Here is a 5,117-nt window from a genome sequence, read left to right as displayed (position 1 = left end):
GGCCTGGTGGGGAGTGGGGGGCAGGAAAGGCTTGTGGGGAGCAGCTGGAGGGGGTGAGCCTGCAGGGCACTGAGAGGGGGGCAGCCGCTGGGCTGGGAGCCCTGAGCAGCAGGCAGTTTGTCCTGCTGAGCTGGGAGGGAGCTCGGGGCTAAGGCAGGACCTGAGCTAGAGCCCAGGGTGAGGTGGGGGGTGAGCAGGGAGGGGGGGGACAGCGGGGCAGGGCCCTGGGGCTGAGCTGATGGGGCCACACAGGGGTCGGGGGCACACCATGCAGAAGGCTGCCAAGGCCAGCGCCAGGCTCCAAGCCATGCTGAGTGGGGACTGAGGAAGGACCCGGCAGGAGGGCTCTGGACAGGCAGGAGCTGGGGCAGCGCGGGGGCCGTGCCGGGGGAGGGGTAAGCGTGCGAGACTGCTGGGTGCCGAGGTGCAGCCTGGGCTGGGGGCTGCAGGGAGGAGGGGGGCCTCCCTCGGAGGGGCTCCAGGCGGGGGTGGGGACCAGGCCGTGCCTTGGCTGCAGCGCTGACCCAGAAGGGCAGGGGCTGTGGGCTGCAGGCTGGGAGCAGAGCTCGGGCGGTGGGTGACAGAGGCCCACCCGCCTGAGGATGGGACTCCTCGCCTGGGCAGGGCCAGGCAGGGCAAGAGGACAGTGGGCTCAGGGACAGCGGGAGCCAGGCAGAGCCAGAGCCACCGGTTAGGGCTCCGAGGCTCAGCGAGGACCAGGGGCTGGGGGTGGGGGCTCGAGCCCAGGCAGTGCTGGCTGAGCTGCTGAGCCTGGCGCCCGTGGCTGCTGAGGCGGGAGGCCGTGGGTGGCAGAGCCGAGCAGGGCAGCCGGTCTGCGGGCTTCTGGGAGCCCATGGGCACGGGGCTCAGCGCTGTCCCAGGCCTGGGCCCCCGGGCCCTGCCCCGGCTTCGGTAGGGTGAGACCTGGCAGTCACGTGGCCCCTCTCTTACAGCCTCCACCACGGCCCCGTCGGTCTTCCCGCTGTCCCCCAAATGTGGCACCACGTCCGGCTCCACGATGTCCCTGGGCTGCCTGGTCTCTGGCTACTTCCCGGAGCCCGTGACTGTGTCCTGGAACTCGGGCGCCCTGACCAGCGGGGTGCACACCTTCCCATCCGTCCTGCGCGCGGGCCTCTACTCCATGAGCAGCATGGTGACGGTGCCCACCAGCTCGGCCGGCCAGACCTTCACCTGCAACGTAGCCCACCCGGCCAGCAAAACCAAGGTGGACAAGATCGGTGAGCACCCAGCCACGGAGACAAGCCACAGAGCAGGGATGGCTGCCCCAGCCCAGGGCAGTGGGGGGAGTGCAGACGGGCTCCCCAAGCTCCGGGAGGGGTCCTCTGGGCATGACCACCAGGCCCAGGACGGGCACAGGCTCTGGAGCCACAGGGGCGGTGTGGTCTCAGACCTGCCAAACTCTGGCCCTGACCTAAGCCCACCCCCAAGGCCATGCCCTCCGGGGCCCCAGTAACCCTCAGCCTGCTCTCTCTGCAGTGCCCACAACAGGTGGACCCACCCCCACCCCCTGCACGTGCCCAGGTGAGTAGACCACCCCAGGAGGACGCCCAGGGGGAGCACCTGCCCCGGGGAGGCCCGCCCAGGGCTGACCCCTGGCCACTGTGTCTCCCCGCAGCTTGTGAGACCCTGGGAGGGCCCTCGGTCTTCATCTTCCCCCCGAAACCCAAGGACACCCTCATGATCTCCCGGACGCCCGAGGTCACGTGCCTGGTGGTGGACGTGGCCCCGGAAGACCTGGACGTCGAGTTCACCTGGTTCACGGACGGCGTGCAGGGAAGAACGGAGAAGGTGACGGCGCAGCAGCAGCAGTTCAACAGCACCTACCGCGTGGTCAACTCCCTCGCCATCGCGCACCAGGACTGGCTGAAGGGCAAGGAGTTCAAGTGCAAGGTCAACAACAAGGCCATCCCGGCCCCCATCGAGAGGACCATCTCCAAGGCCAGAGGTGGGGAGCAGACAGGGGTGCCCGGGGCCGGGGATGGGGGGCCAGCCCCCCACCTGGGAGTGACCGTCTGTGCTGACCCCCTCCCACAGGGCAAGTCCGGGACCCGCAGGTGTACGTCCTGGGCCCACACGCGGACGAGATGGCCAAGGACAAGGTCAGTGTGACCTGCCTGGTCAAGGACTTCTTCCCGCCGGACATCAGCGTGGAGTGGCAGAGCAACGGGCGGCCGGAGCCCGAGACCAAGTACTCCTCGACCCCGCCCCAGAAGGACCAGGAGGGCTCCTTCTTCCTGTACAGCAAGCTCTCCGTGGACAAGGCCCGGTGGCAGCGGGGGGACCCCTTCACGTGCGAGGTGATGCACGAGGCCCTGCACAACCACTACACCCAGAAGACCGTCTCCCGGAGCCCGGGTAAATGAGCAGCGCCCGCGCCCGGCGCCCCCTGTACATACCCTTGGGCACCAGCATTCAATAAAGCACCCAGCGCGGCCCTGGGACCCTGCGAGCGACACTGTCGTGGTTCTTTCCGGGGCAGAGGGCAGGCCGGCTCACAGGCTGGTTGGCACCGCTGGGGCGGGACCCAGAGCCAGTGAGCCTGCAGGCGCCTGGGCGGGACGGCCTCCCCGCGGAGCCACTCCTCACCCACACCCCCCACACCCCCCAACCCCGGCCGGCGAGGACTCGGTCAGGAGATGTGGACGGGGCAGGAGATGCCCCTCGAGGGCAGGAGGGCCGGGGTGCCCGCCTCTGAGCAAGCCCCGCTGTGGGCAGGGCCTGGTCTCCAGGGTGCCTTGTGCACCGGCCCCAGGGCTCCCGGACGTGGCTCTGTGCCCGCCCAGGAGCACACTGGCCCGTGGTGTGGGACAGGCCCTCCGTGCCCTCGAGACCAAGCCTCCCACCCTCCCTCGGGTGAGGGGGCTCTGTGGGCCACGTCCCGCCTGGGCCAGGCGTGTCCGCTCATGAGGACACTCACCCGATTACCCCAAGAGGCAGAGGTGGGCAGCCCTGGGTCCCGGCAGGGACGGTCCAGAGGCCACAGGGACACTGAGCCAGACCATGGAAAGCAAGGCACTCCCACAGACCAGCACCAGCACACTTGGTCACACACACACACACACACACACACGCACACACGCACGCACACGTGAGCACACAGGCATGAACGCACGTGCATATGTGTGTGGGTGTGTGCAAGCACACGTGTGTACACAGTATGCACACACATGCACACAGAGACAGGCCTTACACTGCAGGCCTCCCATGAGGCACCCTGCACAGGCCCAGACCAGAGAACAGAGCGGGTCCTGGGAACCCCCACCATGGAAACCAACCTGCCTCCCCCCTCAATACCCCAGGGTCACTCAGCAGCTCATCCCACACTGACACCCCTCCCCCTTCCCAGACGCACACACCCTCCCCACACACAGAAGTCCTCCCCACTCACCCACCGGCCTCGGGCCCACCCACTCGTCCTGCACTCCCAGCTCAGACCTGGCGCTGGCCCTTCCCCAGGCAGGGCCCTCCTGCCCTCTGACCCCAGGGGGAGCAGGCAGAGGGGCTGGTGGACGAGAGAGCAGGCTGGACAGCGGGTCAGCCCACCTTGTCCCCCAGGACCCCGTGTGGGTGGCAGAGAGGAGGGGGCAGCCCGGCCAGGCTGAGACCGGGGCCTGAGGCAGAGGACGGGAGAGCCGGGAACCCCAAGCCCCACCTGGCCATCCCCCGTTCACAGGGAGCCCCTGTGCCAGCCCCAGGCCGCCAGCCCCCCGCGGCCCCCAACTGACCCCCCTCCCTGCACAGAGCTGCTCCTGGACGAGAGCTGTGCCGAGGCCCAGGACGGGGAGCTGGACGGGCTGTGGACCACCATCTCCATCTTCATCACCCTCTTCCTGCTCAGCGTGTGCTACAGCGCCACCGTCACGCTCTTCAAGGTGGGCTCCCACACGCCTCACGCGCTCCATGCCATGCCCACATGCCCTGCGCGCCTCACACGCCCCACGTGCCCACACTATCGCCACACATCCCACGTCGTGCCCACGCACCCCATGCTGTGTCCACATGGCCCACACATCCCACGTGCCCCACATGCCCGTCATACCCATGCTATCGCCACACATCCCACATCGTGCCCACGCACCCCACGCTGTGTCCACGCGCCCTACACACCCCACATGCCCCACACCCCATGCGGCCCACGTGCCCCACACACCCCACGTGCCCCACACCCCATGCACCCCACGTGCCCCACACACCCCACGTGCCCCACACACCCCACGTGCCCCACACACCCCACGTGCCCCGCGCCCCATGCGCCCCACGTGCACCACACCCCCCACACTGTGCCCACACTATCGCCATGCATCCCACATGCCCCACGCTGTGCCCACACTATTGCCATGCATCCCACATGCCCCACGCTGTGCCCATGCTATCGCCACACATCCCACATGCCCCACGCTGTGCCCACACTATTGCCACGCATCCCACATCGTGCCCACGTGGCCCATGCACCCCATGCTGTGCCCAGGTGCCCCACGTCATGCCCATGCTATCCCCACGCACCCCATGCGTGTCCACATGCCCCTCACGGTGCCCTCACTGTCCCTCGATGTCCTCACTTTGTCCCTCACTGCCCCATGCCGTCCCCCCACCAGCCCACCTGGCCCCGGCCCCGCAGAGGCTGACGGGGCCCTGCCCTCCCTCCCCCACCACCTGCAGGTGAAGTGGATCTTCTCCTCGGTGGCCGACCTGAAGAGGACCATCGTCCCCGACTACAGGAACATGATCGGACAAGGGGCTTAGCGGCCCTCCCAGCAAGCGCCAGCTGTCTCGACCTGCCGAGGCCCCCACCCGCCGTTCCACCTGCTCCACCTGCTGCAACACCTGCTCCTCCGCCCTCTGACCTTGCTGCCCTCTGACCTCTCCACCCTCAGACCCCAGGCCCCCCTGGGCCTGCACCCCGCCCTCTGGCCTCATGGCCATCACAGGCTGCATCCCGCCCGGGACCTGCCCCTTTGGAGAACTGAGTGGACAGCAGATTCTGCTCCAACCTGAGCTGACGGAAGCCCGCCCACCCTCCACGCAGCCACTGACGCCACCCCGGGGCGTGTGGCCTAGGACACTGCCCGGGCGGCGTGCGAGTCCGTCCTGAGGGG

General features: G+C 68.7%; 1 gene segment (V, D, J or C); it reads left to right on the top strand.

The window, feature by feature from the left end:
• The first annotated feature begins 268 nt into the window (after positions 1–268).
• LOC307098332 (immunoglobulin heavy constant gamma 1-like) lies at positions 269–4,764 on the top strand. The segment is given in 7 exons: positions 269–314; positions 954–1,238; positions 1,498–1,542; positions 1,637–1,966; positions 2,056–2,376; positions 3,763–3,893; positions 4,681–4,764.
• Positions 4,765–5,117: the final 353 nt, after the last annotated feature.

This window comes from Cnephaeus nilssonii, assembly GCF_951640355.1.
Source record: "Cnephaeus nilssonii genome assembly, chromosome: 4".
NCBI lineage: Eukaryota > Metazoa > Chordata > Mammalia > Chiroptera > Vespertilionidae > Cnephaeus > Cnephaeus nilssonii.
This window is presented reverse-complemented; position numbering and strand designations above follow the sequence as displayed.